We start from the raw sequence: 24,611 nt of genomic DNA on the forward strand, positions 1-24,611 counted from the left end.
TACCCCAGACTACGAGCGTTTCCACTGGACCAGGGTCTCGTGAATCTTTTTGCTCAACTCTGCGATTTATTATTTTTTATCACTAGTTATTTTGAATGGTGGAGTAACTCTAATATACTTTATATAACTAATGACGAAAACCCCCCCAAAACCCTCAATATTTCCGATCAGCCTTGTAATATCTTTATCAAACTATCATTTGAGGACTACTTGGCGTGCTGCTGGTAGTCCAGCATATTCATGAGCTGTGTATAACTGCTATATCTGCAGCAGAGAAAACAGTGATTGTATCAAAATGACAGCAAACAGCTCAGTAAGTGACACATTGCTGGAATCAAGGTCTCTGTATCTACATTATGCTACTCACAGATGAGGTAGCAAAAACCTAGTGAGAGAATCCCTGTTAAGGTGCTGGTTGTTGGAAATGTAGAACGGGAATTTAGAGGGTATATTAGGAGCAAGAAAAAAAAAAGTGAAAAGCATTGCGATAGGGACCACATGTAGTGATAGAAGGACCTGCTGTGTCTATAACAGAGCAATTGTCCCGTTTTAGGGTACGTGCCCACGATCAGTGCGTGTTTCAGCTGTATCGTACAGTACAAGCATAGTGGGTGGTATTTCTAGAAATCTCCTGCCCACTGTGCGTGTACAGCTCGTAGCGTAAACTGACCTGCGGTGCGGCTTTCCGAGACACATGCATGTCAATTCTTTGCTGCAGAGTCGCAAGCGTTTTCCACAGGGAGAACAGAAGAGGGAGACTGTAGGTTCCTGAATCCTAATCATAGGCACAGGCAGCTGCAGTCTCCTGCCCCAGATGCTGATTCAGATGGATGTGTGTCTGAGGGCACGAATCCAGCTGAAATACATCACAGCACAGAGACCCATCGGGTCCCTGCGCTGGGATGTGCCGGCCACCTTAGGCCATGAATATTCAGTGCTCCCCACGCACACAGTCCTGGGCATGGGGAGTACAAAATATGCTGACAGCTGCCGGTGCTGTAAGTGGCCGCGCATGACACTGAAGTCATGTGCTGCTCCGCTTACACACTGGTCAGTTGCCGGCATGCCAGTGTCGCAGGAGGACAATGAGGGGAGCACGTTTATTTATGTATTTGTTTTTCTGTGTATGGCGCAGTGGGGGGCTATATACCAGGATGAGGGGCTACATATCATGATTGGAGGGGGGCTATATAGCATAAAGGGGGCCATATACCAGAATGAGGGGCTATATAGCATGATGGGGGTTATATACCAGGATGAGGGGCTGTATACTAGGATGGAGAGCTATATACCAGGTTGAAGGGGCTATATACCAGGATGGGGGACATATTTACCAGGAAGTGGCCCAGGATGTGGGACATTAGTACATCATGGGAGACATTACTACACAATGAAGGGGGAGGGGAGCAACTTGTATATCTTTATAGAATTTAGAATGTCAGAATGACCCATACATCTGACAAACATATGGGGGATGCCCAGGCTCAAACTCCACACCAGGGCCTATCAGACTCTAGTACGCCACTGGGAGTAAGTGATGGGTCAAACGGGAAGATAATTAATTTTCTTACAAGTATGAGACACTCCATTCACATCAGTATCAGAGGCTCCTTCATTGCATTCTCCATCATATTTGATAAAATGACTCAATCGAGTGACGGAACCTGACGTCTCCATTATAAGTTAGAGATTGGACAATCTAAATCTAATGAAAACCAGACTAATATACATCTTGTACATTACATTTGTGGCGCCCTTGAAGGCTTCAGTCGCCACAGGGTACTGCACCTCACTTAAGGTGCAGTATTCATCTTGGGTAAGGAGGTGGTTAATCACCGGTGTTTCCACATTACACTTTACATACAGCTTAAGTACCTTCTTACTGAGGATTGGACTAGGGTAGGCTGGGGGGTGGCCATCACGAGGCATGGGACTTTCCTGGTCACTTGGACAACCACCTGGGGGACGGGACCACTTGGGGTAGAAGTAGGAGCAACCTTTACACAATTGTCAGTCAAGTCGGGACTACAGTTCTGGCAACACGATACCACTTTCTTCCTCCTTCTTCACGGCGCCTGAGGCTTGGAGCGGGAAGCTCAGCCCGGGTTCCTCACTTCTAAAGGGACAACCCTTGGGAAAGGACACTCTCAAATACCGGTGGTTACCTCTAACTTATCTGGGATCGGTTGGAGACCATCACAGCGGAGACCGGCACCTCCGGGCATCCCACGGTCAGTGAGTAAAGACCTTGAACCGCAACTACTGTGTCCGCCCTTCATTGCCGTTAATCCGCGCTCTGATGCCAACTACTACCTCCATCATCCTCCCTGGGGCCTAGCTTCACCTGCATTAAGCTGAACCATCCTAGCTGTGACACCATCCGCCCCAGAGGACAGCGACTGCAGTGGCGGTTAATCCCTGGCCACGTACCACAGGCGGCGTCACGAGACAACTACTACTCCCATCATTCCACCATCATCCCATCCTTCATTCTTCTTTTTGTTGTACACCTCAGGGCCACCTGTGACATCCCAGACTCGACATCACCGGCCCGGCAACGAGTATTTAACCCCTGCCCCATGGGTGCTACACATTAGCCTTTTGACCGAGGTCCCATCTTGTATATAGTACTTCTGGCTTCAAAGTTGGATTCTTTTCTACAGGCGGCCATGCTTTGTATGTCATCTATCATCCTCTGTAGTGAGTTGTGCACTAAGTTCTTAGGGGTACTTTGCACGCTGCGACATCGCAAGCCGATGCTGCGATGTCGAGCGCGATAGTCCCCGCCCCCGTCGCAGCAGTGATATCTTGTGATTGCTGGCGTAGCGAACATTATCGCTACGCCAGCTTCACATGCACTAACCTTCCCTGAGACGTCGCTCTTGCCGGCGACCCGCCTCCTTCCTAAGGGGGCGGGTCGTGCGGCGTCACAGCGACGTCACACGGCAGGCGGCCAATAGCAGCGGAGGGGCGGAGATGAGCGGGACGTACACATCCCGCCCACCTCCGCCCTTGCGCATAGCTGGCTGGGACGCAGGTAAGGAGATGTTCCTTGCTCCTGCACCTTCACACACAGTGATGTGTGCTGCCGCAGGAACGAGGAACTACATCGGACCTGTCGCTGCACCGGCATTATGGAAATGTCGGACCCTACACCGATGATACAATTAACGAGCGCAAAAGCGTCGTTATTGTATCATAAAGGATTTGCACACTACGATATCGACTGCGACGCCGGATGTGCGTCACTTTCGATTTGACCCCACCGACATCGCACCTGCGATATCGTAGCGTGCAAAGTACCCCTTTACACTGAGCTTTATGTTGTATGCTGCCACCTATCTGAACCGTGTGCTAGTTTTCAGCCCCAGCATCGCCCCGCTTTACAGCCTCTCCCACAGTCTTGTTAATGTATACTATTCGCCGCAAGAACATCTGTCATTTATACAATTTGCCAAAATGATGGTAATGATGCAGATAAGGGGCCGGAGTGCTGGAACCCATGAGTTTCCGGTAACCTCACCGCCTAAATGACTCACAGATCGATCTTCTCGAGATGAAACTTTGCGTTTGAATGAAACCCATCAGTTCAGCCCACACAATGAGGGATCCAGTGTCTGTCTCTTCTCCCTCTGGTTTCCCTCCAAGCCTTGTCACAGCTGCTCGAGTAGGTGTACAGTCTTGAGAAACGCGGAGACTGGGGACTTTCTGGGAACCTTAAAACCGCAGCACTACACAATAGGCTTAGAAATAAATTTTTTCATGGCTACGTCTATGGTTCCCCTGGGATGCATTTGAAATTTACTCTAAAAGGTACCCAAAAAAACAACCAACCTCCACTCTCTGTATATCAAGATTCAGCCAACAAAAGCTCAATCCTTTCTCCGTAACAAAGAGTTAAAAGAAAAGAGATAAAACCAGATACGTGTAGCCTCCAGACGTCCATTAAAAGAGTGGAATGCTGTTTTCTATCACAGATTATATGCCAGATGTTCAAACTATCTCTAATCATTGCAGATGTAATGGACTAGAATGCTGCAGTTTATGAGTTTACTGGCATTAATCCTATATACTGCACAAGGGAAAAAAGATTTTAAATATATAATTATACCTCATTAATACTCAGGTTTTATTTCCTTTCAACGGAACAAGACTTATTAAGGCTTACATTTACAGCATTTTTCTTTTTTTTTTTTTGCAAGACTTGGCCGCAACATTGCCTTTTGTGAGTCGGATATGAAAATATTATACCGCCATACTGCTGATGTTTTATATATGAGCTCAGTATAATGATACATAGATTTCTAAATGGCCTGGTCTGCGTAATCAAGGCCTAGGAAATAAGAAGGGCTCGGTGGAGCAGAGCGGCGGCTGGATCACCCTGAATGTCTATCTGTTGCTCATCAAAGAGACAGAAGGATAAGACCGTGCGCCATTACAATAGATCCTGACTAGTGTTGAGCGGACCCAAACTGTATAAGTCCGGATCCGCTTGGTTTCAGCGTCCGATCCGGGTAATCCGGCTGCACGAACCATATTCGGCTTTTTTTTTTTTTTTTTTCTCCTCTACTCTCCTCTTTCCTCTCCTCTCCTCTTTCCTCTCCTCTCCTCTTTCCTCTCCTCTCCTCTTTACTCTCCTCTCCTCTTTACTCTCCTCTTTCCTCTCCTCACCTTTTTCCTCTCCTCTCCTCTTTTTCCTCTCCTCTCCTCTTTCCTCTCCTCTCCTCTCCTCTTTCCTCTCCTCTCCTCTTTCCTCTCCTCTCCTCTTTCCTCTCCTCTCCTCTTTCCTCTCCTCTCCTCTTTCCTCTCTTCTCCTCTTTCCTCTCTTCTCCTCTTTCCTCTCTTCTCCTCTTTCCTCTCTTCTCCTCTTTCCTCTCTTCTCCTCTTTCCTCTCTTCTCCTCTTTCCTCTCCTCTCCTCTTTCCTCTCCTCTCCTCTTTCCTCTCCTCTCCTCTTTCCCCTCCTCTCCTATTTCCTCTCTTCTCCTCTTTCCTCTCCTCTTTCCTCCCCTCTCCTCTTTCCTCTCCTCTCCTCTCTCCTCTTTCCTCTCCTCTCCTCTCTCCTCTTTCCTCTCCTCTCCTCTTTCCTCTCCTCTTTCCTCTCCTCTTTCCTCTCCTCTTTCCTCTCCTCTTTCCTCTCCTCTTTCCTCTCCTCTTTTTCCTTTCCTCTTTTTCCTTTCCTCTTTTTCCTTTCCTCTTTTTCCTTTCCTCTTTTTCCTTTCCTCTTTTTCCTTTCCTCTTTTTCCTTTCCTCTTTTTCCTTTCCTCTTTTTCCTTTCCTCTTTTTCCTTTCCTCTTTTTCCTTTCCTCTTTTTCCTTTCCTCTTTTTCCTTTCCTCTTTTTCCTTTCCTCTTTTTCCTTTCCTCTTTTTCCTTTCCTCTTTTTCCTTTCCTCTTTTTCCTTTCCTCTTTTTCCTTTCCTCTTTTTCCTTTCCTCTTTTTCCTTTCCTCTTTTTCCTTTCCTCTTTTTCCTTTCCTCTTTTTCCTTTCCTCTTTTTCCTTTCCTCTTGTTCCTCTCCTCTTTCCGTTCCTCTCCTCTTTCCGTTCCTCTCCTCTTTCCTTTCCTCTCCTCTTTCCTTTCCTCTCCTCTTTCCTTTCCTCTCCTCTTTCCTTTCCTCTCCTCTTTCCTTTCCTCTCCTCTTTCCTTTCCTCTCCTCTTTCCTTTCCTCTCCTCTTTCCTTTCCTCTCCCTCATCCCGGATCCGCTCCCCATTGACTTACATGGGTCCGGATGCCGGATCGGATCCGGACTTCTTTGACAACCCGCAACGGATCCGCCAGACCCGGATTTTTCACTGTCCGCTCAACTCTAATCCTGACCCTTTTAGATTCTAGATGTGCGCAACATATGACTGTAGATGGGGATAGATATTGCCCACAAGGGGACGACCGTCCATCGGATGTCACTGTTTATACACCGGCCGTAGAAATAGATTAGATTTTTTTTTTTCCTAGGGCAAGATGAATGTCTGGAGCAAGTATAGGAGTTGTAAAGATAAGGAATTAAAACAAGACACAAAAATGCCATGCAAATTCCAATTTCATCTTCTTTTTTTGTCACCTGGGCATCATGCTGGGATTTTATTGTGTTAATTATTGTCTATCTATCCTCGATGCATAATATGGGAATCGGCACGTGCCGGAGGGAAGCGTGCGGAGATATTACTACCAAGCTGTCCAATGGTTTGTTGGATTATTCTGCTTCCCTAAGGGCTCGTACATACTGTTGTGGTATAGTTCTGCAATATAGTACCCATAGAAATCAATGGCTGTGTAGACCGGCTAGGGGAGGCAGTAGTAGGTAGTCATGTAAGTGGGGGCTGCCAGGCCCCCCTTGTGTCCCGGTCACCACTCCACTGCAAGGATGCTTTCGCCACATTTCACTCTTCCACCGAGACAATGAATCAGACACAGATGTGCTTCTTTTAACCAGCGGAACTTTACTTGCATTCACTACATGGGTACTTTCAATTCGCATAACACGGGCACTGCTTCTGACCCCGATGGGGTTCCCTCAACGTTAACTTTACCGGCCAACCGCTTTCTTGGCACCTGAGCTTCTTCGAATACGACTAGGTCCCTCATTTCCCTGTCTGACATTATACTGCACTGGCTGACGCAAAAAGTGCTTGTAATGCCTGATTGGAGCCACAAAAAAGAAAAGCCACTCACAAAGCAGGACCCCAAGGACTCTGCAACCCTTTAACCCCTATACAGGGATTTGGAATTACACAGAGCCCCAGAGATCACGACCTGTGGTAGGCTGTAGTCCGTGGTCGTCAGGCAGGGTCAAAAATCAGGAGATGCTAAACAGGAACAGAATCGGCAGGCAAGGGCGTAGTGAAGAGACAAAGCAGAGGTCAAATCCGGAAATGGCAGCAAGGTACAAAAACGACAGGCAGGTGGGTAGTCAAACAACAAGCAAAGGTCAGCGCACCGGAATCAACATACAAACAGCACATGAGCCAGGAGTATAGAACTATCTCTGGCAGTGGTCATGTGACAGGAGGGAGAATAAGAAGGGTGTGGTGTCTTCCCATTGGCTGCAGGTGAATGTTGGCAACTTCAGCTGGAAGACATACGCCACCTATAGTCAGCCAGTGGTACTGCAGATTAGTGGATGAGCGGAGCCTGTGCTCCGCAGAGCCATGGGCACCGACTCCTCTCCCATCACTAGCACTATCCATGGTGGGAACATGGCATCGTCTGGTGATCGGAGCAGAAGTTGCAGGAGCAGACTCCGGTGGGGACGTGACAGTGCTTTAGACTCTCCACCCAACCTACAAGGATTTAGCTTGTGCTATTGAAGGGGTTTATTCCGACAACTCTCCTCCGCCTGTGCTTCTGGCCAGGACCTACTCTTCTCCTTTTTAAGAGCCCACTGACCTTCGGCCTCGCAGGGAAAATCTTTTGGTTTTCTATTTAGGAAAATGGACGCCATCCCAACCATCCGGACTGAACCCCTCTTCTGGGGATGCAATTACACACAGTCCTTTAATATGTAGGACCCTGCGTATCCAGTGTCAGAGGTCGACCCTTAGGATCTTCTCTAATTCTTGATTAGGCTTCTTGTCTTTCTCCTACCTGGGACTCTCTTCTCCACCTTCTACATCTTGCCCTATTTATACCCTGGCCCCCTTCTTTTACTAGCTAGAGGTGTTAGGAAAGCACCTTGCCACCTAGTGGACCTTTAACAAGTTACACAATACAGACCAACAGAGTTAATAATCAGTCCTGCGTGCCAGCCACTTCTGCAGGGGTGGTGTAGCCTTGACCCCTCCCCTTACAGCTGCATACTGTACCACAGTATGTCTCGGATTTTATATTTAGAGGTACACAGACGTTTTCTTCTCAGGGATTCATACAGAATGTGATGTCTTGTTTTGAGTTATTCTTAGCTGGAAATATGGCTTCTAGGGTAGAGTATGGTGCCCTACAGAGGCACTAAATGTTATGGCTCCCTAAGGCTAGGTTCAGATGGCCATATGAAAACAATGGGCCAGTCTCCTCTACATATTGTGGATGTGACTGGCTCTGTGTGCAGCTCCAGGTGCAGGAGCTGCTTGCATTTGTATTAACTAGTGCATGCTGTGATTTTTAAACTTTTTTTTGGCACACATCTTAAGTCATTGTGAATAATACCCTGTGTGCCGTTGCACAACAGCCACTATTGGATCAGTTTGCATACTGACCAAAAACCTGGTTTCACAAGAAGTACTCCATGTACAGGACTCATGCACATGAGACAACTAGAGATGAGCAAACCTATTCGAAGAACTCTGGTCCAGTGACCACGTCAGTATTCCGTGGCCACCGAATGGGAGCGCTCTTACTACCTACTGATTAGTCAGCCTTGTGCACCATCATTATTGTGGCGTGACGCCCATACAACATCATGATAGACTATATAATCAAGAAAGAAGCTGCAGATGCCGAAAGAAAAAGGGTTGTTCACAGGACTCTTGTCCAGCAGACATGAAAGACTGACGAAACTGGAAGTGCGATGAAACGCGCATCGAGGTACGGTAGTATACAGGATGAGTGGTGCAGACATACACCTGGCTACAGGTTAGTTACTTCCATTATGGGACACTAAAGCCTGCTATGTAACATATTGGATCTAGTTACTAATTGGATTAATGATATTTGATATTGAGACGGGATATGCATGCTAGTTATAGAACGATTATAGTACCTTATTGATGATTACTAGCTATATTATGTTTATCTCCAATACCAGTTACCTGATTGTTTGACACTATATGTGTCATTCTATTTTGCCGTAATAGTGTATTGATCTGTCACCTTTTCCCTTATTTAATTGTTGTAGTGCGACACCTTCCCCATAATTGTTTAGTTGCAGTATATGCAGTAAGTATTTTATGTATTTATTAACTTATGCATTGTCTAATAATTTATTCATTAAAGATAAAGTTTGTGGCCCTGTAAGTGTTTTTTCTAGGTGTTATAAAATAATGACTTGGTCGTTGGACCAGGATTTAGCGATTTTTAATTCACTCATCTCCACGCACAACAGATGTGTATGTGCAGTCTTAAAGGGATTGTCCAAGATTAGAAAAAAATGGCATGCACCACCCACCTACAAGTCGTGACCCATATTGCAGCTTGGTTCAATTGAAGTGAATGGTGCAGAATTGCAATAACACGTGAAACTTGTAGATAATGGTTGTGTTGTAGGTGGAAGAAGGCAGCCATGTTTTTCTAGTCCTATCTCACAAGTACATTTAATTATTATTGCAAAGGTATTTTTTATTGAAGGTTTTGAAACAATAACTGGGAAGGGGGGGGGTCTGGGAACATGCGAAATCACAAGTACATTTATGCACAGTTGATATGTCAGCAGGATCAATGGCGGTCCTAACTTTGAGACCTATGCTGAATACTTACATATGTGTCCCTGTTCTGTTAGCCATCCATATAGGTAGGTATACTGTATGTAAGGGGGCTGGACAGCAGAAGACACTGAGATGACATCTCACAGTGACTGTGGTGGTACATCACCATCTGCTGGCCAGAGGAGACAGCAGGAACTAAACTGTGGAATGTGTGTTTTCCTGAGAGAAGAGTTTAGAAGACACGCAGGGCCAGTTGACATTTGTGTCACAGTTACAAAATATAAAAGACCTGGCCGTGCCTAGAAAAGGGAGGAGTTTATGACAGATCCTGCACCAGAAAGGTCTTGTGGCATCAGAGTGGACTGATAAGCTCCATGACTACAGAAGGGTCCAAGAGCAGTCAAATCCTGGAATGGGTTGGAGATATTCCAGAGCTCAGTGAAAGTTAATGGTCATCACTATAGAAGGAACCCTAATTCCGTCTCCAGAGGAACCCAAAGACCGAATACCATCGCCAGAGGAACACAAAGACTGAGTAAGTACTGACGGTCAAGCACAGAAGACAGAACATAAGCCCCGGTGACAAATCTGAGTTAGCCAAGACATTGCTTTCTGTAGTAACGTATGGTACTAAGAAAGAAAAGCCATTTGCTAAAGTTGGACTTGTGGAGTAGTTAGCAGATTGTGTTTCAGTCACATTGGGTCTGGTGTGCCGATAGATATATAAATTTATATTGATTTAGTAGCATAAAAGTTTCTGAGACATAAGCAAAGGTAACACAGATGCTCCCCTGATAGAAAGACCGGAACAAAGTTTACGCTAAAACGGCCTGTTACTTAGTTTTGTATGAAACTGGGTATAGAATTTTTGCGTATTGACCTTGTATGATACTGTTTGTAAAGTGTTCTATACTGCTTATGATCCTTCTTTACCACTTCTAGTTCTGTCTTTTCTGTGAATAAATTGCTGAGTCGAGTCACCTTTTCTGCGCTGTTGCATCCGCATGTGTGCCGCCCTGGCAAAACCAGGGTGTCACAGAGGTCTGCATACATCTTTACAGTGCAGAGCTCACTCTCCCTTGAGGAGTTTCTCACACCAAAACACACCAACCAATCCGGCCCCACTCACCCCCTCCTCAGGAAAACGGGAAGGGGAGAGAGGAGCTTGGAGAGAGCAGAGTTTAGTTTCAGTCAGTCTGCAAGAGGGGAGAAGTCTGGACGCAGCTCCAGTGGGGAGCTAGGGAGAGTGGCAGTGAGGGCCTCAGGAATGGGCCAGCCGCTTGTGGGGATCTGAAGTGGACCGGGAGAGGGTAGGTCCCCCCCGTTGCCAGCTGTCGGGACCCTGTCCGGACCTTTTGAATGGAGCAGACACAGACCTCAGGCAGGAGAACAACACCTGAATTACACACACGGGTGTGGGACCTGTCCTCATAGAATCCGTGGGCACCAGTTACCAGCAATTTGGTTTTACAAAAGACTCTGAGTATTTCTTCCATCTGCGTTACTGACCCTCCACATCAATCCAGCTTCATCCAGCACCACGTTAACCGAACTGTGAGTGTACTATTCCCTGCAATCCCTGCCACCACCACAACTCTCAATTGGGCCCCGGGACTACACCTCCTCTACCCGTGGAGGGGATTCCACCTTGCTGCCCCACACCACCAGTCCCGGGCACGGTCCCCAGAGGCAGCGGTGGTGCCACCATCTCATCACCGCAACCCACGGGTGGCGTCTCGGACAATTCCCCTGTACATTATCCCCTTTTTGCTGTGGAGCCTGGGATCACAGACTGGGTCACGCCACAGTACACCTACAAAAGTGACCCCTTGGCCCGGATCTGAATACCCCTTATCCCTGGGCGACACACATGTGATGCTTGTTCAAGTTCACCTGTGGCAAGTAACAGGTCTGAACAATATTAAAATCATACCAGAAACCAAATAAAACGGGAGGAAGATGACTCAATGTTTGTATTGTGTATCTGTGTGTGCCACACTAAGCATGGAGAACAGAAAGAGGAGAATAGAACTGTCTGAGGTCTTAACAACCAAAATTGTTGAAAAATATCTACAGTCTCAAGGTTAAAAGTTAATATCCAGGGATCTTGATGTTCCTTTGTCTAAAGTGTGCAACATAATCAAGACGTTTTCAGCCCATGACGCTGTGGCTATTCTCCCTGGACGTGGACGGCAGAAATAATTGATGAACGATTGCAACGCAAGATATTCCCGATGATGGATAAGCCCCAATCAAGATCCAAAGAAATTAAAGCAGTCCTGCATGCTCTGGGTGTATCAGTGTCAGTGCAAACCATCCGTCCACATCTGAATGAAATGAAACGCTATGGAGGAAACCCAGGAGGACCCCACTGCTGACACAGAGACATGAAAAAGGTAGACTAGAGTAAAATGTGTGTAAGTAGGCAAAAATCCTTCTGGGAAAGCATCTTGTGGACAGATGAGACCAAGATAGAGCTTTTTGGTAAAGCGCATCATCTACTGTTTACTGAAAATGGAAAGAGTCTAACAAAGAAAAGAGCACAGCGGCTACAGTCAGACATGGTGGAGGTCAGAGATGTTTTGGGGTTGTTTTGCTGCCTCTGGCACTGGGTTCCTTGCCAGTGTGCAAGGCACCACGAAATCTGACAGCTGGGTTTGCATCCTAGGTCATGGGTTTTCCAGCAGTTCAATGACCCCAAGTATACATGAAGAAGACCCCAGAAATAGATGGAAACAAAGCTCTGGCGAGTTCTGAAAAGACAGCAATAAGTCCAGATCTAAATCCCATTGAAAACTTGTGAAGAGATCTTAAAATTACTTTTAAGAGAAGAGAAGACTCCTTCAAATAAGAGAGACCTGGAGCAGTTGCAAAAGAAGAGTCCAAACTTCCAGGTGAGAGGAGTAAGGAGGTTTTGGCTGGTTATGGGAAGCGATTTGCAGTTCTTTATTACAAAGAGTGAGCAACCAAATAGTAAGTTGAGGGTTACAACAATTTTGGCCCTTTTTTACTGTTTTGTGTCAAATTTACCTTTATTTTTCTCTGTGTTTTTTTTTCTTGTGTTTTTCCCAATGCACAAAAAGAAAATAAAGATATGTATGACAAAATGCATTTATTTCCAATAATTTTCTGAAAGAAATACTTAATTTTCTGGAACAATTTAAAGGATGCCAACACTTTTGGCCATGACTGTACATCTACTAATCTGCCCTCTGAACATTACTGCTGTATCAATCCTTACATAAATATGTATCCTTTAGTAGTATTGCAGAAGATTTATGTCATGATTCTGATGAGTTGGGCTCTGATGTCCTGCAGAGCCTCTACTGGACCTCATATTTTCCACCAGTGAATTTGTTGTTCCCGGTCTAAGTCCTGTGTGGTGCGGGAGGGGTCTGTTCTTTGGAGCCTCGTTCCAGGGTATGACCTCGCTTTATCCGGGAAACAGTCCACCAGGAACGCTTCCAGCGATAGTTCCTGTTTAGCAGTGCATGTCTCTGGTTCCCGTAAGTGACTGTCCTGATCTTGTCCCCTTTCCTAGTTCCTCGTGCCTCGTCCCGTCTCCTCCCCCACTCCGTCTTGATCCTTGCCTCCCTGACCTTCGGCTTGCTCCTGACCCCCGGCTCCGCTCACTCCCATGTACCTGACTTGTACTCTTGGCTTCTGACCTCGGCTTGTACCCTGACCCCAGCTCCGCTCTCTTCCTGGTATGTCACGTGACTTCTTGGTCGTGATGGTCGAATATGGGGGTTGTGTATCATGATGTGTAGGTTCGTATTTTAGGCGTGATTTTTTGTCCATTCTCTGTATTGCTTGTGTGTACATTGAATTGTCTGTGGGTAATCACCCCCTGTAGTGTTGTTGTCCCTAAGTCTGGGGGAGGGGCGCCTTGGATCCACTTAAACTCTCTTCTTACCTGAAGAACTGGTCAGTCTGTTTGAGAATTTCAAGAGAGAAGAACTAAGGGGTACTTTGCACATTGCGACATCGCTACTGCGATATCGTCGGGGTCAAATCGAAAATGACGCACATCCGGCGTCGACGACATTGGTAACGACGACGGTAACGACGTTGCAATGTGTAAAGCCTAGATGCACCGATAAACGATCGCAAAAGCGTCGTAAATCGGTGATCTCTGTAGCGTCTCTGTAGTACCCCTAAGATTCATCCTCTGGGCAGAAGCTGCTGCGTCTCAGCGAGATCGGGACATTTATCGCTTGCTAGACTATATTCGTGTTTCTGGACTATTTTTACCCTCTGTATGGGGGATTATGTTATGGACCGTTTGATTTGCTTGGAATAAATATGCTTTGGATTGCTCACCCATCTCTCACTCTGTTGATTGTGTGATATCGGAGAAGGACCCCGTCACACCAGTACTGACTCTTGGCTCGCACACTGACTTCGGCTTCTCTTTCTCCCTCTGTTACTGACATGACTTCTTGGCTCCTGACTTCTGGCTTGCTAGACTTCCCACAGATCTCCTCCACTAGGGTTTCTAACGACTCCTAGTGGTCTAGCATCTCATTACACTTGTGTACTCGGCATCACAATTTAGATTTACACATGTAGTATTTGGTTGTGTAAAAAGGGATGGGTTTGTCATTTAATATGCTACCCTGTGCTACAGTAGTGTTTCCACCTATGCACTAGTATTTTATCAATAGCTTATATTAGTCTGTAGGTGAATGTATCCAGTTCCTTCAATTCTCAGATTATATGCTGCAAAAATAAATTGACAAGTTTATCTTCACTGCATATGAATAGATTAAGATATGGAATTAATAAAATAAAAAAACGTAAAAACAACAAACTTTTCTGTGAAATCGACCTTTAAAAGTGTAAGAAATAATATTCTGTAACAGTGGAAAAGATGACATCATTCTTCTGCACTTTGAGTCTGCAGCCATCCGCTGAATCGCATACACTAGCCCCTCTATAAGTTATGACAATGCAATATAATGCATAGACTCTTTTTATTAAATTGTATCATGGAAGGTGCCCCTGCGGATTTATGCAGCGTAGGTTAACTCAACTGTTCTGTTTCAAGCAAATTTGGAATACATTACAGATGACCCGAGGATCATTCCACACTACCGACATAGAGTTATTTCCAATATCTTTTATTTTATGGGGTGGTGTCTCATTTAAGAAATTGAATTTGTCATTGATCATAAGTAGTTTCTTATTTCAGTGACTTCTTTTTTCCCTTGTGGATAAAGCACGCAATTACATTGTATATATTTAGTAGACATAGGAAATGATTCAGCTGTTAAGAGTCTTAGCAGTAAAATTGTCAAAGCAAGGTATCCATTATTGCTGCTTCATTTACATGAAACATAGTCAAAATGTCTGCAATTTATTTTTAAATATGCGAAGATACATATCTAATATATAAAGCTGTATGTGTGTATGTCCGGGATTGGCATCCGCACCGTCGCAGCTACAGCCACAAAATTTTGCACACTCCCACTTCTGGACCCCGAGAGCGTCACAGGCTATGTTTTGAGGGGAAATTTTAACCCCGCGCTTTACAGTTATTCGCCAAAAAACCTGCCTCCATTAAAGCGAATGGAGCTGGGAGCCACAGTGCAGCCAGAACTTTAGAAGAATGCACAGCCACGCCCTTATATGGAATGTTGGCGTGTCACAATGCAGCCAGGGAAAGAGACAGACACAAAGAGACAGACACAGACAAAGAGACAGACAGACTGACAGGGAAGAGACAGACAGGGAAAGAGAGGGAAAGAGAGAGACCGGTAAAGAGACAGACACAGACAGGTAAAGAGACAGACAAAGAGACAGACACAGGGAAAGAGACAGAGGGAAAGAGGAAAAGAGAGAGAAAGAGACAGGAAAGAGAGGGAAAGAGACAGACAGGGAAAGTGACAGAGATAGACAGACTGGGAAAGAGATTGAGACAGACGGAGAAAGAGAAAGAGACAGTCAGAGACAGGCAGGGAAAGAAACAGACAGACAAAGAGAGAGAGAGAGATACAGAGGGGGAGACAGACAGAGAATGGGAGAGAAACAGAGAGACAGTTACTATCCCAGGAATGTTAATACATTCTATTTTGTTAACAACCGTTATTAACCCGGGCGAAGCCGGGTAGTACAGCTAGCTAGTTAAAAAAGTTATAGTTGTACATGTCTCTCTATTAGCAGAATCAAAAGCAAAAATAAATCTGCTCCTCTGGATCCTTTGAGTGTTACTGACCAGGACTAGGTTGGAAAAGGTCATCAACTCTCTGAAATAGGTTTTTCTGAACTCAAAATTGTTGGATTACACATAGAATAAGCTTAGGTGTAAAGATGACTGAACTGTATAAAATTCAAATCTGGCAAATTTTCCCCAAAAATCGAGTTCACTGCAAATTGTTTAAAGTTGTTGATTTTAAATCTCTGCATTCTGGAGAGTTGTTATTTTTGGATTTTGAAAAAAATTGTTTTTTCTGACTGTGACACACAAACCTAGGTTTCAGGATTCTTCATTACTAGCAAAATCAGAGAACAGGGCACTCCTAGTTTGCAATTGAAGAGTGTGAAGATTAAAAAAAAAAAAAAAAGCTGTTTATTCAGGTGCTATTATGTTATGTCCCCACCGGAGTCCACTCCTGCGACTTCTGCTTCGATCACCAGGTGTTGCCGTATTTCCTCTGTGGGCGATGCTGGTGATAGGGGAGGAGTTGGGGGCCAGTGGCTCTGGTAGGCACAGGCTCCGCCCATCCATTAAGCTTGGTTTCCCTGGGGCCTGCAGTACCACTGGCTGACTGTAGGTGGCATGTGTCTTCCAGCTGATGTTACCACCTTTCAGCTACAGCCAATGGGAAGACACCACACCCTTTTTATTCACCCCTCCTGTTTGCTGGCCACTACCAGATATAGTCTTGTAGTTCACTGCTTGTCTCTGGTTCTCATCCTTTTCTGTATATTGATTCCTGTGTTTGACCTCTGCCTGCTCTCTGAATACTCTTCTGCCTGCCTTTTTTGTACATCGCTGCCATCTCTGGTTTTTGACCTTAGCCTGATTCCTAACTGTGCTCTTGTCTGCTGATTTTGTCCCTTTTCTGGTTTGACCCTCCTTATGACTACTCTTCTTTGGATTGCAGCCTTCCACAGGTAGCGATCTCCGGGGCCCTGTAGTAATTCCAAATCCCTGTATAGGGGTTAAAGGGTTTTGCGGTTAGTGAGCGGCCCCTAGCCTGTCCGTGACAGCCATCCTGAGACAGTGGTTCCAGGCAGATGTCACATATTACTGCTCACAGACCAATGAATTCACAGTTGCATGGCTATGCAGGTCCAGCACCTCCCCATCTCACTTGAATATTTGGATTATTCTTCACAGACTGACTCTCTCCCTTTTTCAATATGCTTCAACCAACACCAGTGCAGTAGTACCACAGAATCCAATTTTGGCCTTATTCTTTCTATATGTGAAATAAGCTGTGTGCTGTCCAACCTCCTATCCCCATACTGTGAAAGCATAGAATGTCACTGATTTGCCGGCCTTTATTTTTTATACAGGTAGTGATCATCCCCCTCTGCACTTGCCATCCCTTATGGCTGTACTAGATTTTGTGATGTGATAGATGCAGAGTGTCATATCGAAGCCCACCTGACCGCCCCTTATTGCAACTCCTCTCCCCCCCCCCCCCACCTCCCCCTGCTGATCAGCTCACATTCTACCTGCACCCCAATTTGGTCAGATTCACTTCGCATTTGCTGTAAAGCAACCTTATTAAAGATTTTCAAGATCATGAATTGCATTGAGACTGACTTTTTTTTGTGATATTTTTTAACTTTCTTAATTACTTTCACATATAATTAACATGTAATTTAATTCATACCGTATTTCATTCTTGCTAATAGAGGTTTAATGTAACTCCTAGAAATGAGCTAATCGATTCACAAAGGATCAAGTTTGAGGCAAAGTTTTTGAAATTCAAGATTTCATGTGAAATAAAATATTTTGAGATTTAATAATAAAAAAAACATAAAAAAAAACTTGACAGCACCATTTTCCACATTGTTGAGGCATAAGAAAGTAAGCAAACGTCATTTTGCATTGCAGCACGGGCCTCCCCATAATGCCCAGCAACTATGACACAAATATCTCATGGATTATCATACTCTGTACAGTGTTCAGTGGTGTTCAGTATTGGGGTCATCACAGATCAGCGGTTCCCAGCAGAACAGAGATTGAGGTCACTCTGTTCAATGAGGTCAGGTTACCTGCAACCAAAGGTGGAGTGCTGTGGGAACTTCCAGCTGTAACCGCAAATAACCTGAGTGATGTCACTGCTCAATGCCATGGCTCAGTCATTCTCTGCCTGAAGCTCACAGCTGGCACTCATGTTCTATAACGGGATGCTGTCGTTGTATGATGCTGAATCGTCGTGGAATCTCATGTGGATTACATCAGACCTGGGTGTTTTTGGGGTTAATAAAGGTTTGTAAGAGGGTGTGTTTGTTTTTTTTGTATTTTATTTAAAATAAAGGATTTTTTTATTTTTTTTTTGTTAATTTCTTTTTATTTATAGATTAGTAATTGGGGGATGGTCTCATAGACACCTCTCATTACTAATCTAGGTCTTAGTGGAAGCTTGGAGCTGTTATTAACCCCTTATTACCCCGATTGCCACCACACCAGGGCAATCGGGATGAACCGGGTAAAGTTCCAAGATTGTCGCATTTAATGGAAGCAACAATCCTGGGTGGCTGCAAGCTGCTCATTTTAGTGTGGGAGGGCCAATAAGCATAGGTCTCCCCAACCTGATAATACTAGCCCCAACTGTCTCAGTTTTATCTTGGCTGGTATCAAAATTGGGGAGGACCGTACACTAGTTTTTGAAATTGTTATTAAGAATAATTATAATAATACACTCCATGTGGTTTCTCTTATTTTGATACACCGACAAGATAAGCACAAGGCGGGGGACTATAGCCTGTAACCCTGCTTCATCAGCTGTAACAGCCTGCTTTATCAGTGGTGGGTATCATTATATGGGGGGACTCTACGCCAATTTTTACATTTATTTATTTTTACAGCAATAAAGATGCACAGCACCTCTGGTTGCAGTCAGACACTCTGCAATCAATCAGAGTTGCGTGAGCTGCCTGTGGGTGGGGGAAGCAGTGACTATGTATGAAGGATAAGGAGCGGCCCGTGAAGTACCATTAGAGCTCCAGGGGAGACTGTAAGTGTAGCGTGCTTGCCCCAATCCCCCTATCCCTTCTACCACCATTTTAAAGAGCCTGATTCTGGTCCCCATAGACTTATATGGGGACCGGCATCTGGTCAGATATTCGAGATCAGTTCTGGGCCTGAATCTTTTGTTTTTGTTTTTTTTTTGTCTCTTTTTTTTAAACTGGGTTGGCCTCGCCGATTCCGGGTATCTGTGAGTCCGCCCAACACTAGTACTAATAAAACATTTTACTAAAAAATCTTCAGTTTTACTCAAATTAGTTGATGCAAAAATGAGTACACCCCACATCAAAAGTTACTACATGTAGTATTTTCTATGTCCGCCATGATTTTTAATTACACCACCAAGTCTTTTAGGCGTGGAATGAACAAGTTGGGGATGTATTGCAACATCGATCTTTTTCCATTTTTCAAGAATAACCACTTTTAGAGCCTGGATGCTGGATGGGGATTGATGACAACTTGCCTTTGCAGAATTCCTCATAGGTGTTCGGGTGGGTGCAGACCAGGAGACACTGGGCCACTGAATCATCTTCACCTTATTCTTATTCAGAAATGTAACAGATGTATGTTTTGGGTCATTGTCATGTTGGAAAAGTTCACCTTTACCAAAGGCACAGAGTGATAGTGTTAAGGATGGGACTCAAGCGGCCCCTCTTAGGATCTGACCACTGTTTCAAATTATATTATCATGTGTGCACATGAGACTAAATAACGGACAACGAGTCAGTTATAACTATCTCCATGACGGGCACTGACCAAGTGGTCTTTATTGTTTGAAACTTTCTATAGCTCTTGAGAAGTGAAGGGTGTAGCCAAAATACAGTCCAATCAAGTATCACAGGCTGGACTCAGGACATATAGAAATTAGCATAATCTCTTCTTGATTGGTCAGTCCCGGCTTAGGAATGTCTTCTTTGTTCATCATCCCGGGTGTAGACAGGATATGGCAGCCATCTTCAGAATTACATGTGCTGGATATTGTATTAAGGAAAATACACTGAATATGCAATATACATATATATGTATTAGTAAAAAGAACAAAGACATACATAAATATGTGCGTTAGTTTACATCTACTAAACTATATACCTGAGTTTATGAAATGGCTGAATTAAGTATTTCTGGTTACTCAATTCTTATCCTCAACAGTAGCAGCATATTCTCTTTCAATATTGAGCAGGACGTCAGTGAACTCATATTACCGTCAAAGAAATGTAGCTCCCTGACACCAGCATTGCCATATACCCCACATAAGGCACGGCCACCACCATGTTTCACTGTAGGCACCATGCATTTAGAAAAAGGAATTTAGAAAAATGCATGATACCTACAATGAAATATGGTGGTGGCCATGTCTGTATCCTCAAAAGTGCAATAAATACAATGCATAAAGATGACTTGAAGCTTGTTTTAGCAGTAGCAATGGTGTGCTGTTCGGCAAAATGGCAAACATTTACGGTAAATAACCCAAAGTCTCCTTGCATCTCTACAACCGGTGAGTATTAGTGATGAGTTCACACTATCAGTAGCATTGTTGCCGCTTATTATTTTCCACTTCTTTGATGTTCTTCTATGAAATAAAAAATGTACCATTGAGTAAAAACCCAAGAGTCTATTACACCGGCAGAGAAAGGTTTAATCTCCCCCCTCCCCACCTACCCTCAGATGCCTTTTATATATTAAGCAGTCTGTTATGCATACTTCCACGTGGGATGAATTTATAGGTATCATTTGTAAAAATTATACTTTTTCGGAGGAATAGTGAGAGAACAATTTCAAGTTTTACAACAAGAATTTATGTGCGTCTTTATTTTCTCAAGCACTGAAATCAGGGTCTGTTCATCCTCAATCCCACACATTGTTATGTCTTTTTAATGAAAGTATAAAATCGCGTAGTTTAATCTGCGCTGCATAGAAAATGCATTGTGCCTTCAGCATTCTGTTTGCGACTGAACCCTAGATTAGAAAAGAATTTGAATAATTTAACTACTCCTATGAACCCAACCTTTTTTAACGCCCTACTTCGGAAATCGCAGTTTACCCAGAAAGAAACACGGCGCTCTTTAACTTCAAGTTGAAATATCGCAGCTCTGTCGTTGAGTATCCCTGAATTTTCGAAGCGAGATCACTCTAAATAAAATTAGTTATCTGTGCGTATCAGTCGACTTGTATGTGTTACATTTTACAATTTTGTTGTTTGTTTTTAACCCAAGGTTTAGGTTTAATCCACTCATGTTTAATAGGCAATTTCAGCCACAATTGATCTTAATACAGTCGTACCCGCTATTTCGCGGTTCACTTATTGTGGCACCAGTGGTGGAGTGTAGTCACAGGAGGCACGGTGATTGATCAGGGCAATGGTGCGGCAGGTGTCCCAGATGCCCGCTGCAGGCGCTGGCAGTAACATCCATAAACTGTCAGCAGTGTGGGCTTCAAAGATATGGCACCCAAAATCAGCATCTGCGCAGACTGAGCTATCGGCTTACTGACGAACCGAGATCTCAACTGTGCACGCGCCACCTCCGGACGCCATTTTCCTTACGTTTGCTGCTGGGAGATCAATGCGTGCATAGATGAGATCTTGAGCAGAGAGTTCAATCTGCGCATGCGCTGACTCCAAGCACCATTATATGAAGCCTGCACTGCTGATGTTTATAGGATGGCCCTTGCCTCACCTTCCACATTGTCCCTGCCTCCTGTCATCATTCCCCCCCCCCCCAGTAAGCTGGAGTCGGCTTATAAGACGCACCCCTCATTTTCCTCCCAAATGTTTGGGAGGAAAAGTGCATCTTATAATTCAAAAAATGCAGGTAAATAATAAAATAAATATAGCGCCGCTACTTTGTGGATTGTCACCTATCACAGGGGTTTCTAGAACATAACTCCCGCGATAGGTGAGGGATCACTTTATCCGGAATTTAGTAAATGTTCCTAGTAATTACATATACAAACTTAAAAAAATGTGTTTAGGTAAATATTTTTTTTCTAGGTGGCATTTTCATCCTATGCCTCAAAAATTGTCATACTTTCTTCGCTCAGAGAGAAGCTTGTGACGTTCTACCAAAAAAGTGAATCAATTGGACTGGCTAAAATGAGTCGCAAAGTCAGAAGGATCTCTGTTTTTGACAATTAGGCCAGGTTCTAATGGGGCCAAGGACTAGTCACAGGGGCGTTAGTTCACTCAGCTAGTCTGCCCTCTTAGCATGTTAGTACGCCCCTGTTAGTGTGCTAACATGCTATTCATTGCCCAGTGTCATTGGCATGGACGCACGTACCTGTCCATAGTCACTGCCTCCTACACAGGTTTTAGGCTCAGTGCGCATGATCAGAAGTTACCACACTTCCGGTCATGCGCAGTATGATGCCGGGTGTACGAGTCCTGGCTTCAGAGAGGTCTAGTGCGCATGACCGGAAGTGTTGGGACATCTGACCATGCGCACTGAGGCTAAACCTGGTAACTACAGAGAGGTATGTGCATCCATGCTGATGACGCAAATGGAGGCGTGCTAACATGCTCAGAGGGCAGACTAGTTGGTTCGGGTACACTCGGTGCTCAGCTCAGTGCGAGCCACTTGCACACTTTAATCGGGTCACACTTTGGGTAAGAACAGCATGATCAGATGTAGAGTGCACCCAAAAAATAAATAAATTAACCCCCCCCCCACTCAACTGCCCCTTGAAGTGCGATGTATATGACTGGCTGCATGTGGGAGGAGACCCGAACTGCCCAATTAGTGACTTCCTTGGGGTTCAGGTCAAGTCTGGGTCCCTAACCAAACTTTTTCAAAAGTCCAGTGGAACCCACTAAACCGAACTTCCACAGGTCCGCTCATCTTTCCTTACATACTGATCCCTTGCTGCTCCTCCATAGCACTGCAGGTGTTCAGAATAAACCATAGCAAAGTCAGAAATGTATTTGGAATTTGTCAGCAGCGAAGGGGTTGGCATGAGGAACTCTTCATCTGTGCTACACTGTTTCCCCTCTCTAAGTGTGAACCACCACCTCCCTACCACCCCCCGTAGGTTCAAAAATGAAACTAAATGTAAATTGTACAGTAATTATCACACTGCACTAGGAGACACTGAAGTTACTAGGACTGTAACTTAAGAGTGCAGTTAGCAGGTAAACCACCAGAGGGCAATAGAGTAGTCAGAATACCGGGTCAGCATCAGGAGATCTTGTCAATAGCACAGGGATAGACAATCGTGGTCAGGTGATAGCCGAGAGTCAGTGTCAGGTTTCCGGGTTTTCCAGTTCTCTTTTGAAAGAGCTTGCCCTCAGTTAACATGGAGTTTAATGTTCTGTTGCCCTACTTCCTGTCCAGCTGCTTAAAAGGCCGCCTCTAAGCCTAGTCCAGTGCCTGAGTATACTGCTTGCTGTGTGCTCCTGCTTTGCTGCTTCTACTTCCTGATTGCCTTTTGGATCCTTCTGAAAGACTACCGACAGACTCTGGACCATACCCGGTTTCTTCAAGCTGTGCCCGGACTCCGTCTGCCGTCTTTGGTCAGCACTTCTGCCCGGTTCCTTCTGGTTCGTAACCACTCCGGACTATCATCCCGTACGGACACTCCTGGACTTTTACCACTTGCCCCTTGTGTCCCGGCTGCTGCGCATTTAGGCCTTCCGGGGTGATTGCCGGACAGTCCCTGTATAGGGGTTCGCTCTGGTGGTCTCCCTGGGGGAGTCCGGTGCGTGGTCCCGGGAATCCCCTTCGCTCTGTTTCGGGAAGGTATTTCGTGTGTGTTCTACTGTGTTTGTTCCGTTGTGTATCTACCATGGTTACATGTTATAAACATCTTGTACCAAGAACTCGTCTCTGGTGGTCATTGCCCTAACGCTATCGAAATCCTCAGAACATACAATAGTATTACATTATACTCAGGCCTTAAGAGGATTTCGCTGGGGCAATGACTGAGACACAAGTAGATCAGCTCTTTTCCATGATTAACTCCTTACAGCAGGAGATGGAGGCTGTACAAACTAAACTTAGAGATGTGGAGGCACAGCTGGGCCATGATCACCAGGTACTGGGTCCGGCTATTCAGGATTTGCAAGTCAGAGTGGAGGCTCAGGAAGCCGTCCCCACTACGTCCGTATCAGCTGCCGGTATGCCTAGGTTACCCCCATTCCGTTTCAATGGTGATCGTAGTCAGTTTCGTGGATTTGTGAACCAATGTATACTATTTTTTGATGTACATGCTGATTATTACCGTTCTGACCGGTCCAAAGTGTTATGTATAATCATGTTATTAACCTCACGAGCACTGGCTTGGGCTAATCCTATGATAGAGAATCGGGATCTCCGTTTAAATCACCTGGATGACTTTCTGACCGCAATGGCGCAAATGTTTGATGATCCGAATCGCCGTGCTACCGCTGAATCGGCTCTCCTTTCCTTACGTCAGGGAAAGCGTTCTGTCGTTGAATACGCCACTGAGTTCAAGAGGTTAGTGGTAGACACCGACTGGGGAAACAATGCATTATTGTCTGTTTTCAGAAAAGGTTTGTCCGGTACCATCAAGGACGAGTTAGCTCGTTCCGAGTCTCCAGGGGATTTTGAAATGTTTCTCCAGCACTGTGTGCGTATTGATACCCGCTTGACGGAACGTAGACAGGAAAAATGGGCAGCTGTAAACCGTGTAAACAACTTTGCGTTTCCTTCCAGAGAACCCGCTCTCAGGACGCCACGGGAGGCCGAGGACGTTCCTATGCAAGTGGACTCTCTGCAAAAGCGAGAGACCAACGAACGTCGTGAACACCGGCTCCGTGAGCGTTTGTGTTTCTATTGCGGTCAATCGGACCATTTCTTGATCGACTGCCCGAAACGTCCGAATCGCCCAAATAAGGTATTGGCAGCCATGGCAGAGTGTGACAACACGGACGCAGAGTCCGATATCTCTGAGGCAAGTGGACACCTGGATGCGGTATTTCCCTTGACTGTAATGTCCACCTCACCGAAGGACTCAGAAGGGAAATATACCCATTGCTCGCTCCCCGTTCAGATCCGGTGGGAGGGACAGCTAATACCTACCTCTGCAATGATAGATTCTG

At 45.1% G+C, this 24,611-nt stretch overlaps 1 long non-coding RNA gene across 2 annotated transcripts in view; it reads left to right on the forward strand.

Moving 5' to 3' along the window:
• Positions 1-24,611, forward strand: part of LOC142254244 (uncharacterized) — a 247,632-nt gene that overhangs the window by 15,905 nt on the left and 207,116 nt on the right. The window lies entirely within an intron of this gene.

The sequence above is a fragment of the Anomaloglossus baeobatrachus genome, chromosome 10 (genome assembly GCF_048569485.1).
Source record: "Anomaloglossus baeobatrachus isolate aAnoBae1 chromosome 10, aAnoBae1.hap1, whole genome shotgun sequence".
Lineage (NCBI taxonomy): Eukaryota > Metazoa > Chordata > Amphibia > Anura > Aromobatidae > Anomaloglossus > Anomaloglossus baeobatrachus.